Source organism: Macaca thibetana, chromosome 9 (genome assembly GCF_024542745.1).
Source record: "Macaca thibetana thibetana isolate TM-01 chromosome 9, ASM2454274v1, whole genome shotgun sequence".
Classification (NCBI taxonomy): Eukaryota; Metazoa; Chordata; class Mammalia; order Primates; family Cercopithecidae; genus Macaca; species Macaca thibetana.
In genome coordinates this window covers 38,603,535-38,621,819 of record NC_065586.1, presented here as the reverse complement: position 1 = coordinate 38,621,819, position 18,285 = coordinate 38,603,535, and the positions used below count along the sequence as shown (strand labels likewise).

Here is an 18,285-nt window from a genome sequence, read left to right as displayed (position 1 = left end):
CACCATGGCTGGCTAATTTTTGTATTTTTAGTAAAGATGGGGTTTCACCATTTAGGCCAGGCTGGTCTCAAACTTTTGACCTCAGGTGAGCTGCCTGCCTCGGCCTCCCAAAGTATTGGGATTACATGAGATAGTGACTGCACCCAGTCTAACTCTTTTCTTTATATCTATCTTTGATTTCATTTAGTGGAATACTTAGCTTTCACGCTTGTTTAATTACAAATGCATTTAAGAGTATGTGGCTTTCTTTTAAATTTTGTCATCTTCCATGGACATCATGTATGTCATATTGGCATTGATATTAATTTCTTGATTTTCTATAATAAATTTTGATAACTTCAATATCCTGACTTATTTAAATTTGGGAGGTTGTTTGGGTTTCTTTTTTTTATATTTACAGATGCTAATTTCTAGTTTGATGCATTTTTATCACAATATACAACTTGTTAACCTTTTTAATGTAAAATTTGTTAAAGGTTTGCTAGTTTGGCCAACTTTTGCAAATATATGAAGGAAAAGAATAGCTATATGGAAAGAATTTTCTTAAATGTATATATGGTCCTCTACAAGTTTATAGACAAACTTAAATATTCAAAATGACTATTCCTGAAAATAAGATAATCATTAAAGTTAATTGTAACAGCTAATACACCAATAAGATGAAGTCTTTCAATGGAGCAGCCTTTTTGCTGTGCACTTTCATGTGTTATCTCTTTAATCATTGCGAAGCCCTATTAAGTAGGTACTAATATTAACTCTGTTTTTTGTTTGTTTGTTTTTGAGATGGAGTTTCACTCTGTCACCCAGGCTGGAGTGCAGTGGCCTGATCCCGGCTAACTGCAAGCTCCGCCTCCTGGGTTTACACCATTCTCCTGCCTCAGCCTTCTGAGTAGCTGGGACTACAGGCTCCTGCCACCACGCCCAGGTAACTTTTTGTATTTTTAGTAGAGACGGGGTTTCACCATGTTAGCCAGGATGGTCTCGATCTCCTGACCTCATGATCCACCCGCCTAGGTGTCCCAAAGTGCTGGGATTACAGGTGTGAGCCACCGTGCCCAACTAATATTAATTCTTTCTAAAGATTAGGAAAACTAAAGCTCAAAAACATGTATCCAGAAACTAAACAGGACATTTAACAGATGTGTGTGTGTGTTTGTGTGTGTGTGTGTGTGTGTGTGTATTTCAGGGATTTTCTGTGTTCCACACTTAATAAAGAACACAAGTATGTCTTTCTTACTGATGCACAGGATGGTCTTCTTATCTTTGTTTCTAGCACGTAGCACTGTGTTTGGAACATTGGAATTCCCAGTAAACTGAATTCAATGTAAATTATTAAATGTTTGGTGGAATTTTTATTCCATTATAGCCTCCTTTGTCTCCTCATATAAGATAATTCTGTACATTTATATGACATTCAAACTTTTCTTACATATTCTTTAATTCATAGTAGTATAAGATTGCAATTTTGTTCATTTTACTCTTTAGGAATCTCTTGCTTTGTTCAGAAGAATGCCAATACTTCTTTTGTATAACCTGTTACTGTCAAGTCTTTGATAGTTAGGAAATGACTTATTATTCTGTAACAATAGTGTCACCAGAGAACTGTCAAAAATTGAAAGATTATACCCAGAATGAATTGATCAGTCAATTGCCATATTAAAAAATGGATTATTCTTATTAGTCAATAATGTCTACAAAATCCAATTCAGGAAAATAAATACAGTATAAAAACAGATGTCTGAAAATGTAAAAGTAAGTAGCCAAAGGCCTAACTAGATTAAATGTGAATTCTTCCTGCAGTAATGAAATAGACAAAAGCAATAATGTTCATAACATTTAGGAGCATTGATGGAGGGATGTTGTTCTATACACAGACTTTGTTTCTAGGGGAAGCGAAGATAGTCATTAATAAATCAGAACCACTTCTAACCATCAAATTACCACATTAAAGGCAAATTAACCTGCATGAGTCATCATTCCGGGGACTCACTTTTGATAAAACAATGAAGTGACATCATCTCTAGAATGCAGCATTATAATTTTGGAAGTCATGGAAAATTTGGTTTTTTTTTTAAAGGGCAATAATATAAGAAGATTTGTTGTAATTTTTAGCTTCCAAATATTCACTTAACAGAAATTACTCACTGCCTGAGCATGCAGGATGGATGAAGCTTCATTAAAGCAAGCTGAAGGAAAAAGTTAAGCTTCCTTCTGGAGGGATAAATCAATGTTGCTCATCCTTATAAGCTGGACACTTAATTCTGGGAACCTGACAGATACTTAGAACATAAAGTTGACCCCAGGGGGTATAGTGCAGTGAGTTCTTGTGAGTCTGATGAGTTACAAGGCTTAGGGTTCAATTTCCTGCAGATTCTTCTGAGCAACAGGTAAACCCATCAGTTGTGATTGGTGGTTCTGGCATATGGAAATACAATTTCCCAGCCATAAGTAGAAAGCTAAAACTGGATCCTTTCCTTACTCCTTATATGAAAATTAATTCAAGATGGATTAGAGACTTAAATGTTAGACCTAATACCATAAAAACCCTAGAAGAAAACCTAGGTGATACCATTCAGGACATAGGCATGGGCAAGGACTTCATGTCTAAAACACCAAAAGCAATGGCAACAAAAACCAAAATTAACAAATGGGATCTAATTAAACTAAAGAGCTTCTGCACAGCAAAAGAAACTACCATCAGAGTGAACAGGCAACCTACAGAAGGGGAGAAAATTTTTGCAATCTACTCATCTGACAAAGGGCTAATATCCAGAACCTACAAAGAACTCAAACAAATTTACAAGAAGAAAACAAACAACCCCATCAAAAAGTGGGCAAAGGATATGAACAGACATTTCTCAAAAGCAGACATGCATACAGCCAACAGACACATGAAAAAATGCTCGTCATCACTGGCCATCAGAGAAATGCAAATCAAAACCACAATGAGATACCATCTCACACCAGTTAGAATGGCAATCATTACAAAGTCAGGAAGCAACAAGTGCTGGACAGGATGTGGAGAAATAGGAACACTTTTACACTGTTGGTGGGATTGTAAACTAGTTCAACCATTATGGAAAACAGTATGGCAATTCCTCAAGGATCTAGAACTAGAAGTACCACATGACCCAGCCATCCCTTTACTGGGGATATACCCAAAGGATTATAAATCATGCTGCTATAAAGACACATGCACACGTATGTTCATTGTGGCACTATTCACAATAGCAAAGACTTGGAATCAACCCAAATGTCCATCAGTGACAGACTGGATTAAGAAAATGTGGCACATATATACCATAGAATACTAAGCAGCCATAAAAAAGGATGAGTTTGTGTCCTTTGTAGGGACATGGATGCAGCTGGAAACCATCATTCTCAGCAAACTATCACAAGAACAGAAAATCAAACACCACATGTTCTCACTCATAGGTGGGAACTGAACAATGAGATCACCTGGACTCGGGAAGGGGAACATCACACACCGGAGCCTACTATGGGGAGGGGGAGGGGGGAAGGGGGAGGGATTGCATTGGGTGTTATACCTGATGTAAATGATGAGTTGATGGGTGCTGACGAGGTGATGGGTGCAGCACACCAACATGGCACAAGTATACATGTGTAACAAACCTGCACGTTATGCACATGTACCCTAGAACTTAAAGTATAATAATTTTTTAAAAAAAAAAGGAAATACGATTTCCATTTAAGTATTGCCTTTTGAAAGGCAAGTCTGTATATTAAAGAATAAAATCACCTCAATTAAAACAGGATAATGGAATCCAAAATTTGTTTTAGTTGTCCAAAATTAAAAATGTTGCTATTCAACAATATTTGTAAAATAAAGCTATTAAAATTATGAACTTAATGTCTATGAAATTGTTTTGGAATTTATATGTGGAACAAAGCTAAGGAGAAAAAAATATTTAGCTGATGTTCTTAATATTGCCTGTCAATTATCAAAATTGCTTTATTTAAAAACATTTTATTCAGCTATCTCTATTTTACTATGGGCAAGATAGTTGCCACAGATACACAGATAGTAGACATTCCCAGTGTTCTTTATTCCTCTGTATGTGCTCACATTTCCTTCTGCCAACATTTTCCTTCTGTCTGAAAGACTTCCTGTGACATTTCTTGCAATGCAAGTCTGCTGGTGATTAATTCTTTTAGCTTTTACATATCTTTAAAAAGTCTTCAATACCCCTTTATTTCTAAAAGATAGTTTTTCTGGATATAGAATTCTAAGTCAACAGTATTTTTCTCTAAGTATTTTAAAGATATTGCTCCATTGTTTTGTGGCCCACATTGTTTCTGATGAGAAGTGTGCTGTCATTTTAAATCCTTATTCTTTTATATAGAGTGTGTTTTTTTCCTTTGGATGATTTTAATATTTTCTTCCTGGTTTTAAGCAATTTGGTGGTATTGTATGTTTTCTGTGTGTTTGGGTACATTGAGTTTCTTGAACATGTGGGTTTATACTTTTTTCATCATATTTGGACTATTTTCTGCTGTATTTCTTTAGATAGTTTGCAGCAACTTCTCCCTTTCTTTGGAGATGCTAGTTAACATAAATATTAGGCCATTTAAAGTAGTTCCCCAGATAGGCACTAAGTCTGGTTCATAATTTCTCAGTATATTTTCTCCTTGTGTTTCATTGTAGACAGCTTGTGTTACTTACTCTACAAGATAACTTTTCCTTCTGCAGTATCTATATTAATCTCATTCAGTGTACTTTTTTCTTATTTCATATTTTCCATCTCTGGAAGTTTGATTTGAGTGATTTTTATATATTCCATATCTCATGTTCAGTCTTTAACTTTTTTTAGCATTTGATATATAGTTATAATAACAAGTTTTAATATTTTTCTCTGTGTAATTTTAGGTTTTGGTTTTATCTGGTTTTATCATCTGTGTAATTTCAGGGTTTGGTTTCATTGTTTTTTTCCTTTATTAGGAGCAATATTTTCTGTTGTCTTTGCATACCTAGTAATTCTGAGTCATTGTGAGTTTTATCTTGATCAACTACCAGTAACTGTGAGTTTTGTCTTGTTGGATGCCGGGTATTTTTGTGTTTCTGTAGATTAGCCTTCTCCAACCTTTTAGGAACCAGGGACCGGCTTCATGGAAGACAATGTTTCCACAGATGTGGGGTTGGGAGTGATTTCAGTGTGATTCAAGTGCATTACATTTATTGTGTACTTTATTTCTATTATTATTACATAATCACCATAATGTAGAATCAGTGGGAGCCCTGAGCTTGTTTCCCTGCAACTAGATGATCCCATGTAGTGGTGATGGGAGACAGTGACAGATCATCAGGCATTAGATTCTCATAAGGATCATGCAACCTAGATCCTCACATACTCAGTTCACAATAGGGTTCATGCTCCTCTGACAATCTAATGCTGCTGCTGATCTGACAGGAGGCAGAGCTCAGGCGTTAATGCAAGTGATGGAGAACAACTATAAATATAGATGAAGCTTTGCTCGCTCACCACTACTAACCTACTGCTGTGCAGCCTGGTTCCTAACAGGCCATTAATGGGTACTGGTCTGTGGCCTTGGGTTGAAGACACCTGTATAGATAGTACTATTGAGCTTCATTTTGTTATACAGTTAAATCAATGGGAAACGTTTTGATCTTCCAGAGGCTTGTTTTTAAGCTTTTTTTTTTCTTTTCTTTTCTTTTTTTTTTTTTTCTGAGATGGAGTCTCAGTCTGTCGCCAGGCTGGAGTGCAGTGGTGTGATCTCGGCTCACTGCAACTTCTGCCTCCCGGGTTGAAGTGATTCTCCTGCCTCAGTGTCCCGAGTAGCTGGGACTACAGGCTCCCAGTTCCATGCCCTGGCTAATTTTTTGTATTATTTAGTAGACACGGAATTTTACCGTGTGCCCAGGCTGGTCTTGAACTCCTGAGCTCAGGCAATCCACCCACCTCAGCCTCCCAAAGTGCTAGGATTACAGGTGTGAGCCACTGTACTTGGCCCTAAGCCTTTTTTTAGGTGAAATCATAGCAGCATTAAATCTTGGGCTTATTTTTTCCACTATTGAGACAATATCCGTCCCATAACTCTTCTCAGTGCCTATGAATTATGAAGTTTTTCCTGCTAACTGATGATAACAAGAGCTATTTCTTCCCTATTCTAACTTCAGGGATTATTCCTTGTAATGCAGTTTCTCTAGCTTAAAACTACTGACATTCATGGGCTGAATAATGGTTTCTGGAGGAGAGGGCACTGTCCTGTATATGATCAGATGTTTAAGAGCATCCCTGGCCTCAGTACTGTAGATGACCATAATATCCTTTAAATTGTGACAATCAAAAAATGTCTCCAGATATTGCCAGTGGCTCCAAGGGAATACAGTTGCTCTCAATTAGGAACTACTGCTCTAATCCTTTCTGATAGTTTTCTTATATGCCTGCCATGACTAAAGACTTTGCTCAGGACTCAAGGGAGACCTCCTACAGATCTCCCAAATTTTGTATCTGCCACCCTTTCCTCTTCTATAGGCTTCCCTGAGAACTTTAGTCAGTTGGCCTTCCTGGATTCTCAGCTCTGTTTTCTCAACTCAAGGAGACCACTGAATTTTGACTGTGTTTCTTTTTCCCCATCACAGCCTGGAAACTGCAGGTGGTAATGCTGGTGCAATCATAAGTTCACGTTGCTTCCTGTCTCTCAATGATCTCTGCCCTTTGTTGCTTGATGTCCAGCGTCTTTGAAAACTATTGTTTCATTATCCTTTATTTTTATTTATTTTTAGTTTTTTCAGGTGGATCCCTGTTAACCTCATCTTTGTCCTCATCCTTATTCTTGAAAGATACTTTTGCTAGATACACAATTTTGGATTAGCTTTTATTTTTTCTAAGCACTTTGAAAGTATTTGAACTATCTTCTGGTGTCCATTGCTGCTGTTATTCAGCTGTCAATCAATTTTCTTCTTTCCTTTCTGATGATCTGTCTTTTTTGTTCTGAGTACTATTAAGATCTTCTCTTTGCCTTTGCCATTTTGCAGTTCTGCTATGATGTAGTAAGCATAGGTTTCTTTTTATTTTTCCTTGTTCCTAAAGGATATATCAGGCTTCCTGATATATCTTTCCTGAACCTTTAGAGTCTTTCTCTCATCAGTTCTCAAAAATTTGCAGCCATTATCTTCTTAGGTGTTTTATCACCTTGATGTTGTTTATTTTTTCCACTTTGAAAGTCTTATTGGCTACAAAAAGCATGAACCACAAAGGAAAAAACATTAATTGAGGTCATAAATATTAGGATCCTTTATTGAGCAAAAATCACCAAGAAGGAGAGTGAAAGGGCAAGCTACCAAAAGGGAGAATGTATTTGTAGTACATATAACTGACAAAGACTTGGATCAGTGTATTATAAATAGTTCTTACAAATTAATAAGAAAAAGATGCAAATTAATATGAAAAACATGCAAATATTTTAAGGAGGCATGTCTGGGATCATGTTAGACAGCTAGAACTCACATATATTGTTGGTGGAAGTATAATTGAAAACATTACTAATCTTGAATGTACTTACTATATAACCCATGACCCAGATGTTCTACTCTTAAATATACTTTACTAACATTGTGTATTTTTATATATATGTGTGTGTGTGTGTGTGTATATATATATGTATAGATGTTCATCAAAAAACATGAAACATTTATGCCAGCATTGTTTATATTAGCCAAGAACTGAAAACAACCCAGATGCCCCTCAAAGGCACAATGGGTAAGGAAACTGTAAGATATTTGTATGTTGGAATACTATATAAGAAGGAAAATTAATTACTTCTACCATCAGTAACAGCATGGGTGAATTTCACTAACTTAATTTTGGAAAAAAATGAATACACATTTTTTTTTAGATGGGGTTTCACTCTTGTTGCCCAGGCTGAAGTGCAATGATGCAATCTCAGCTCACTGCAACCTTCGTGTCACGGGTTCAAGTGATTCTCCTGCTTCAGCCTCCCAAATAGCTGGGTTTACAGGCACACGCCACCATGCCAGCTAATTTTTTTGTACTTTTGATAGAGACAGGGTTTCTCCATGTTGGTCAGGCTGGTCTTGAACTCCCAGCCTCAGGTGATCCACCCACTTTGGCCTCCCAAAGTGCTGGGATTACAGACGTAAGCCACCATGCCTGGGCAATGAATACACATTTTTATATAATTATGTAATGTACATTATACAATTGCCGAGACCAACTCAGTAGGGGAGACCCTAACCCAGCGGCACTAGAGGAATTAAAGACACACACACAGAAATATATAGAGGTGTGACATGGGAAATCAGGAGTCTCACAGCCTTCAGAGCTGAGAGCCCCAAACAGAGATTTACCCATGTATTTATTAACAGCAAGCCAGTCATTAGCATTGTTTCTATAGGTATTAAATTAACTAATAATATCACTTATTGTAAACGAAGGGATGGGCCAAATTAAAGGAATAGTTTGGGCTAGTTAACTGCAGCAGAAACATGTCCTTAAGGTACAGATCGCTTATGCTATTGTTTGTGGCTTAAGAATGCCTTTAAGCAGTTTTCTGCCCTGAATTTTAACTCATTCTGGTTAACCCACAACCTTCCAGTGTGGGCACTATGGCCATCATGAACATGTCACAGTGCTGCAGAGATTTTGTTTATGGCCTGCTTTGGGGCCAGTTTATGGCCAGATTTTGGGGGGCTTATTCCCAACAGCAATTATATAATGAATTACATACAGTTGGAATCCTAATTGTATAATTTTCAAATAGTTGCAAAGATTCACACCTTGGGGGGTATAGAGGGCATGATGACTAGGAAGGAGCATAAGTGGGGACAACTGGAGTTTGGTTAATGTTGTATTTCTTGTTTGGGGGGTGTTTATGTGGGCATGTTCATGTTTGAAATTGTATACTATATACTTATGATTTGTACTTTTTGTATACATGTTATAGTCGATTCAAAAGTTTGATTAAAAACAGACAGTATTTGCCATTTTAACTTCTGTTTCACTAAACAGCAAACATTAACCATATGAACATAAAAATGCACATATGATTATAAATTATGGACATATATGAAGGCAAAGAACAAGGTGTTAGGGGATCGAGTCACCAAGGTATCTGCTTTTATGAGATGTTTTGGCCAGACCTCTACAAGAAAGAGTTATTCAAGTTGAGTGAGGTGGAGGGCAGTGTAAGATAAGGTTGGAGAGGCATGCAGGACTTTTAGGACATCCTGGAGAGTTTGGTCTTCATCCCAAGATCGATGGGCAACTTTAGAAGGGCTATTAAGGGGTTAGTTATGTGATTAAGTTTTAAAAATAATTACTCTGGCTACACTGTGAATTGTGGACTTGAAAATGGGCCAGAGTTGAATTCCGGTGAGCCATTAAAGACTACTGCAGTGCTCCAGGCAAAAAATAATGGCATCTATGATCTAGACCAGGGACCTGCCAGTTTTTTATGTAAACAGTGTGTTCCACCTACTAAACTTCACCACTGTAGCATGACAGTGGCCATATACAATGCATGAATGAACAAACATGGCTGTGTTCCAGTAACACCTGATTTACAAAGACAGATATTGTAGTTACCAATCTCTGATCTAGAGTAAAGAAAAAATTTAGGTGTACTTTGGAAGTAGATTTAATAGGATATGGACTAGGTGCAGTGGCTCATGCCTGTAATCCCAGCACTTTGGGAGGCTGGGGTGGGTGGATCATGACATCAGGAGTTCAAGACCAGCCTGGCCAAGATGGTGAAACCCCATCTCTACTAAAAATACAAAAAAATTGGCTGGGTGTGGTGGCAGGTGCCTGTAGTCCCAGCTACTTGGGAGGCTGAGGTAGAGAATTGCTTGAATCCAAGAGGCAGAGGTTGCAGTGAGCCAAGATTATGCCATTGCACTCCAGCCTGGGTGACAGAGCAAGACTCTGTCAAAAAAAAAGAAAGAAAGAAAGAAAGAAAGAAAGAAAGAAAGAAAGAAAGAAAGAAAGAAAGAAAGAAAGAAAGAAAGAAAGAAAGAAAGAAAGAAAGAAAGAAAGAAAGAAAGAAAGAAAGATTAAAAAATTAGCTGGGCATTGGGGCATGCATTTGTAATCCTGGCTACTCAGGAGACTGGCAAAGTAGGATCGCTTGAGCCTGGGAGTTTGATGTTGCAGCAAGCTATGATCTCACCACTGAACTCCAGCCTATGTAACAGAGAGAGATCTTGTGTCTAAAAAAAAATTTTTTTAAATAGAATATGTATTGGATGTTGAGAATGTCAGTAAGAGGAGAGGAATCAAGGATGATTTCTAGGTTTTTGGTTTGAGTAATTTATGAATAATGGTGTTGCTTATTAGGGGTCAAGTTCATTGAAGAATAGTGACATGTCAAAGTTCCAGTGTTCTTCTCATCTTTGGTCCAGAATTACTTTTATTCTTTTATACACATAGTGGTCACCAGTTGCACAAACAATTAAAGTGAGAAAAAAAAAACAAAAGAATCCATCATATTGATCATTGTTGTGTTTTCTGCTAATAGGAGGAAAAATAGTAGGAAAGAAAAAAATATAAAATATTCTCAGACTCTCATTGACAATGCATCTTTAGCCCTCGTATTCTCCCTTCCTCCAAAAGTCACATCCCCTGCACTCTTGCCCCAAAATGATACCCTTATAAGAATAAACCAGAGAATGTACAGGTTAGAGGAGATTATATGTTGATTCTTTACATACATCAGTGACATTGGGGATAGAGGTGACTGCTAAGTAGAGCTGCCATCTGCTCTCTGGACAAGCACTTTTCCATTTGTAAAAGGCACCTGTTCAAGTAACTGCCTTATTACCACTGCTATGTCAAAACCGTAATGCTGTTTTGATTTTCTTTATAGTTTGATGTGCTTTAAATGATATATATATATGTGTGTGTGTGTGTCATTTTTATATATATATACCTTTGAATGTTACAGGCTTTGCTCTCTGTACATAATACTGTGGCTCAGAAGAATTATGACCCTGTGTTGCCTCCTATGCCTGAAGATATTGACAATGAGGAAGACTCAGTAAAAATAATCCGTCTGGTCAAAAATAGAGAACCACTGGTGAGTTTTGGTGCTCAGATATGAGTAGATATCATGATAAGGCCAAATCTGATGGTGCATACCATGTATAACTTTCTTTGAAATATGCTTCCTCTATGTTCTCAAACTTTAAAAGAAATGGAACATTGATGTCTAAAGAACATGCTTTTGAAAAATGAAAATGGACCGGGTGCAGTGGCTCACACCTGTTAATCCCAGCACTTTGAGAGCCCAAGGTGGACGTATCATGAGGTCAGGATTTCGAGATCAGCATGACCAACATAGTAAAACCCCATCTCTACTAAAAATACAAAAATTAGCTAGGTATGGTGGCACACATCTGTTGTCCCAGCTACTTGGGAGACTGAGGCAGGAGAATTGTTGAACCCGGGAGGCAGAGGTTGTGGTGAGCCAAGATCGCGTCACTGTACTCCAGCCTGGGTAACAGAGCAAAACTCCGTCTAAAAAAGAAGCAAAAAAAAAAAAAAAGAAAAAGAAAAAGAAAACAAAACCAAATAAAATAATAGGCATTTTATTGGCTACATTTGGATAGCAAGGATTTTGAAAATGTGACCTGTTGACATTTATGAAAGAAAGTGTAACAGGTACCAAGCATGACTGATTGAGATTAAATGGTACACCTTTAAAAAAAAATTGCCTTTATCTATGGGAACACAACTTTAAGTTATTTTATATACTTCATTCAATTGCTTTTTAAATTTAAACTAATTTGCAGCAGATCCAATAAAACTTTTGAGAAGTCTTAATGAAGTAAGCATCTAATTTCTTAGATAAACATCTTTTGAAAATCTTATTTGGTCAGGAGGTGTGCAACTTAAATTTGTTTAATTTGGCCAGGTGCGGTGGCTGGTGCCTGTAATCTCAGCACTTTGAGAGGCCAAGGCGGGCAGATCACGAGGTCAAGACATCGAGACCATCCTGGCCAATATGATGAAACCTTGTCTCTACTAAAAATACAAAAAATTAGCCAGGTATGGTGGCGGATGCCTGTAGTCCCAGCTAGTTGGGAGACTGAAGCAGGAGAATCACTTGAACCCGGAAGGCAGAGGTTGCAGTGAGCCAAGATTGTACCACTGCCCTCCAGCCTGGTGACAGAGTGAGACTCCATCTCAAAAAAAAAACCACAACAAACAAACAAACAAACAAAAAATGAGGAGCTTCAATATCTGATTTCTTTTGTTGGCTGATAGATTTTTTCCTTCTTTCCACTAATAATAAGGGATTAGTAACCTGTGTCATCATTATACCTCTAACTCTTCTGGGCACCAGACTTACCTCTCCACTTACTATATTTTTTTCCCACAAACCTAGACCTGTTTAGGTGTTCTCTGTATTAATGAGCAGCATTCACCCAAGCTAAAAACCTGGCTGTCAACCTACATTTGTTCATCTTGCCTCACCTCCCACATCCATTAACCACTGAAGTTCTGTTGACCCAACCTCCTAAATCTTTCTTAAATCTGTCCCACTGCCATAGATACCCTATAACCATTTGTTGCCTAAATTACTCTAATACTTGTTTAGTCTCCTTGCCTCTAGTCTTGCTGCATTCAGTCCCACCTCCAGACTGCTACCTATCAGTCCTTCTAAAATGATGATCTAGTTACATTACTTTGCTTTATTTCTTACCTCCACCTGATACGCTGGGTATTTCATTATTTGGTCTCTACCTGCCATGTTTCTCTTCTCACCATTTGATATGCCCCTCCGTTTCCTGCTCCTCTCTTGGCATTGAAGTCTTACATAAGATTGCTGGTAGTTCTTGAGCACTGGAGGCTAATTGTTTCATACCCCTGTCAGATTGTTCATGGTGTTTATTTCCTCTCTTGAGAAAGGGAAGCCATCAGCAGAATCTCCATTTCTACATCGATTAAGTTACAAATATAGTAGAATTTGTATAGTGGTGTTTCAGATGTCCTATGCTCTGTAAGGCCTTTCCTGTCTTCCTGAGGTAGCATTTATTTACCACCATACATAATACTTCTAATATGGTATCAAAATGATTTAAGAAACCCAGCTGTTTACATATGTTTCTTCACTAGACTGAAAACTTAAAGACCAGTGGTTTATTTATCTTTACATATTCAAAACTTTTTTTTTTTTCTTTTTTGAGACAGAGTCTTGCGCCGTCTCCCAGGCTAGAGTGGCAGTGGCTCAATCTCAGCTCACTGCAAGCTCTGCCTCCTGGGTTCATGTCATTCTCCTACCTCAGCCTCCTGAGTAGCTGGGACTACAGGCACCAGCCACCACGCCCAGCTAATTTTTTGTATTTTTAGTAGAGACAGGATTTCACCATGTTACCCAGGATGATCTCAATCTCCTGACCTCATGATCTGCCCACCTTGGCCTCCCAGAGTGCTGGGATTACAGGTGTGAGCCATCACGCCTGGCCACATCTTCAGAACTTATATAAGGCCAAGTATGTGAATGGTGCTTAGTAGACATTTAGTAAATTAATGAAATTTTTCCTCTAGCAGAGATAAGGTGATGTGAACATTAAGCCAATCAAACCCTAAGATAATATGTGACCTATTTGCAGTATAGTATTCTTGCAGAGAATAATGCCACTTTCTTGATACTATTAATTGATTAATACAGGAATAGGATCTAGTGTTAGTTTCCGAGCTATTGATTAATTCATTGTTGAGTCTTAATCTGTTTCTTCACATTGACAGTAAAAAGTATGGAATTTTAGTGAATTTTTTTGAGTGGTCACAATATTGCTGGGGAGTGTCACTGTGTTGTTAACCAGTATTGATGTGTTGTTCGTGTATTCAGGGGTTTCTTTTGCAGGACAGAGGATCAGATGTTGAGAGTTTGGACAAACTCATGAAAACCAAAAACATTCCTGAAGCTCACCAAGATGCATTGAAAACTGGGTTTGCAGAAGCTTTTCTGAAAGCTCAAGCACTCTCAAAAAAAAAAAACCAATGATAAGTTGATTTGAAACCATTCATGTTTGAGAAGAATAACTGAAAGGAAGTCATAATCCTACATTGAAGTTTTAAGTAACTTTCTAAGACCATCCATCTTTCTACTGATTGAATTCCACTATATTTGTAATTTTATGTAGAAATGGAGATTCTACTGATGGTTTCCCTTTCTCAAGAGAAAAACCAAATTGAAGAACAGGAAGTGTGAGTGGCTTAATAAAGGTTTTTGTTTCTTTGTTTTTTGTTTCTGTGTGTGTGTGTGTGTGTGTGTTGTCATCGTTGTTGTTTGTTTGTTTTTGAGACACAGTCTTGCTTCATCGCCCAAGCCAGAGTGCAGTGGTGTAATCACGGCTCATTGCAGCCTTAACTTTCTGGGCTCAAGTGACCCTCTCACCTCAGCCTCCTGACTAGCTAGGACCACAGGCGTATGCCACCACATCCAGCTAATTTTTGTAGAGATGGAATCTTGCCATGTTGTCCAGGCTGGTCTTGAACTCCAGGGCTCAAGTGATCCTCCTGCCTTGACCTCTTAAAGTGCTGGGATTATAGGCATGAGCCACGATGCTCAGCTTTAATGAAGTTTCTGGTAATAGGGTACTTACAGGAAATCATAGCAGTTATGAAAAAGAATGCCAGATTCCAAAATTGCATGTGATGAAATGTGATTATCAACAATAACCTAATATTTGCATTTCATTGAGCTGTCATATTTCATTAATGTTATTTGATGTAAGGCTTTTTCTTTCTCCCCTAGATTCCCTAAGATGAACCTGTCTGATTCTCTTCATTCTGCTGCTATTCAGCATTTATGGACTTTTAAAAAAACCATTTTTATCTGTTAAAAGTTTTCTTATTAATCTAACGTATTAGCTTCTTATTCCTTTAAATACGTGATTCTTTTCAATGCTTAATCTAAGCCTTAAAGAAAGAACACATTAATGTTTATAGTTCTAGAAGCTAGGCTTTCATTCCTAGTAGTGATTAGTTTTCCAGATTTTTGGAAATGATACCTGTCCAGTTGTAAAATTTAAAAATTATCCTGATCAACAAGGTGAAAGGAAAATTAATTATTTAATTAATTTAAAAATTACTTGGAAGAATTTTATAATAGCAAAACAAGCTGATACAAGCAATACAAGCCTTCTATTTCAAAGATAAACTAATAAAATCACATTAAATGTTTCCCTTTTTTATAGTTTGCTTATCTGAAATGAAGTAATAGTGTCAGACTTAAGTGGTTCCAATTACCTTTTCAACCACCATGCAGTTTTCACCCTGTGTTCTCTATTCTCTTTATTATTAAGGATATGTACAGATTCTTTAAAAAATACTTTAGTGGGCTAAAACTATTAGTGTTCATTCTAGAATTACTATTTTAAATTTGCTCTCCCAGCTTCCGTGTTCTTGATTTATTAAGGATTTCTTCTTAACCCTGTATTTTGCCAACTCATTTTTCAGCCTATTTTAAAAGTATTTTTGGGCTTCTTTTGAGGAAATTAGAGTTTGCTCAATTTACTCATTTATAACTGCTCTAGTTTGGAAGTTTCTACATGAGTGGGAAATATTTAAGAAATCCTTGTAATAGTTCTCCAAAACTGATCTCAAATATTTTCCTGTCCTATCAGACTTGTTCTGTCTTGGTTGTACTTAATGATGTCAGAACTGATAGGCCATTTGAGGGCAAGTAATAACAGTTTTCAGAGGAAGAAGACTACAAGAAAAGTGTAATAATGTGTTAAACTTCAGTTTCTTATTAATGTGTGTCAGTATTTTCTGCTAACTTTAAGGCAATATATTTCAAAGTGTAGATCTGTGACCACTTATATCAGAATAATCAAAGTTTTTGTTAAAAATGCAAATTCTGCTGGGCCCTTTCTCAAATTTCCAAACATAGTTCTGTGCTGTGGCCTGAGAACCTGCATTTTAACATATTTCTCAAGTGAGTTTTATTCACACCAAAGATTGAGAAATGCTGATTTAAGATTTCTATCATTAGATACTACAATGAGAAGTGGAAAATAATTTTTGATTTTATTAACTGGAAAGTACAGATATGTCTTATTATTTTTTAATTTTTATTTTTTCAAGTTTATTAAGAAAGTAAAGGAATAAAAGAATGGCTACTCCATAGGCAGAGCAACTGAAATATGTCTTCTTAATGTGAATCGCTTACTCTTTGAAAATAGTTTAGAAATCCAGGAGACCTAGTTTCTATTTCTCATTCTGATTTGACATGTGAAGTTAGTTCTCTTAGATATTTAATTTTTCTAGGCTTTGCTTTCTTACATCTAAAAAGTAAAGTGATTGGAATATTATTAACCTATCAAATATAAACATTTCTTTTCTTCCCTTTAGTCCGCTTCTGGACAACAATGGGGCTTGATTCTGCAGTAGATCCTGTCCAGATGAAAAATGTCACCTTCGAACATGTTAAAGGTGTAAGTTAAGAAGATTGCCTTGCCTTCTTCATTAATTCTCTAATTGATACTCTGAATAAAGTCGATATTTGATTCTACAATGTATTCTGGAATAGGTAAAATTGTATCCCAAAGTATTAGAAACATTTGTATTTTGGGATAAATAATAATACCCAAGTATCAAATCTTGCTTTACGACAGAGATTAGTATAATTTATGAAGGAGCAGCCTGGTATAGTGGAGTGAATGTGGACTTCAGAGTCAAGTTGACTAATGTTTGAAATTCATTTTTCTACTTATTAGCTATGTAACCTTGAGGAAATTACTTTAGATTCTGACAAATAATGTGTGTGCTTGGCACATAGTAGATAGTTAATAAATAGCCGTTCTTTACCTATGCCTCTTATTGATTTTTCTAACTCCAGTAGCCTCCTGAAGTGCTGGGATTACAGACGTGAGCCACCGTGCCCAGCCGACAATGTGTATTTCTTGAATGAATAGAATGTATAAATCCTAGTTTATAGTCCATTAATTTGTTAAATACTTAATGGCTTTTTTTGTGGGGGGGGGATGGAGTCTCGCTCTGTCGCCCAGGCTGGAGTGCAGTGATGCGATCTTGGTTCATTGCAACCTCCGCCTCCCGGGTTTACGCCATTCTCCTGCCTCAGCCTCCTGAGTAGGGGGACTACAAGCACCCGCCACCACGCCTGGCTGATTTTTTGTATTTTTAGTAGAGACAGGACTTCACCGTGTTAGCCAGGTTGGTCTCGATCTCCTGACCTCATGATCCACCCACCTCGACCTCCCAAAGTGTTGGGTTTACAAGTGTGAGCCACCACACCTGGCCTAAATATTTAATAGTATCTATTAAGTGCTAGACCCTATTTTAGCTACTGGAATAGAATAATCTTTGCCTTCATAGAGTTTAAATTCTAAAAGCAGGAACTGGACACTGATATGTCATATAAGAATTTAGTAGAGTATGTTAAAAGGTAATAAAAATGTATGGAGGAAAAAATAGAGCAGGGTAAAGAGGAATAGGAGCTCTGGGAGAAAGATTATAGTTTTAAATGTAATGTTCAGGGTGTGATTGATAGAGAAGGTGACATTTGAGAGAAAATCTGAAGAAGAAGATGGAATAAACTGCATTTATCTGAGACAAGAACATTTCTGGCCAAAGGAACAGATTGAGCAAAGGTTCTGAGGTATTAGAGTATCTGATTTGTTCATTTTTGAAAGTAAAACCAATAGAATTTTTTTTTTTTTTGAGATAGAGTCTTGCCCTGTCGCCCAGGCTGGAATGCAGTGGCACAATATCGGCTCACTGCAACCTCTGCCTCCCAGGTTCAAGCGATTATCTTGCCTCAGCCTCTTGAGTAGCTGGGATTACAGGTGCCTGCCACCATGCCTGGCTAATTTTTGTATTTTCAGTAGAGATGGGGTTTCACCATGTTGGCCAAGCTGATCTCAAACTCCTGACCTCGTGATCCGCCCATCTCAGCCTCCCAAAGTGCTGGGATTACAGCTATGAGCACTGCGCCCGGCCTTTATTGAGGATTTAAAAGGCTGTGAGTGGAGCAGATTTGGGGGACAAAGGTTGGAAATTTAGTTTTAGGTATGTTAGGTGTGAGAGATACAAATGAAAACTTGAGTAACTTGGATATACCACTTGGGAGGTATGGGATAGGTTTACGCTAGAATTAAAAATATGAGATTACATTTATATATATTTATATGTTATATTTATATTTAACATATTATATATAACATACATAACATGTTTATATATAACATGTTTAATTTAACATATACTTATATATGTTGTTTATATATATATAACATATAACATAAGTTTACAT

At 37.1% G+C, this 18,285-nt stretch overlaps 1 long non-coding RNA gene across 2 annotated transcripts in view; it reads left to right on the top strand.

Moving 5' to 3' along the window:
* LOC126963137 (uncharacterized) overlaps positions 1 to 11,073 on the top strand; it is a 40,915-nt gene extending 29,842 nt beyond the window's left edge. The window contains exons 5-6 of one of the 2 annotated variants that reach the window (XR_007728954.1): positions 784 to 925; positions 10,945 to 11,073. This is a non-coding gene — a long non-coding RNA (uncharacterized LOC126963137). The remainder of the gene's footprint in view (positions 1 to 783; positions 926 to 10,944) is intronic. The other variant, XR_007728955.1, reaches the window with a different exon arrangement.
* Positions 11,074 to 18,285: the final 7,212 nt, after the last annotated feature.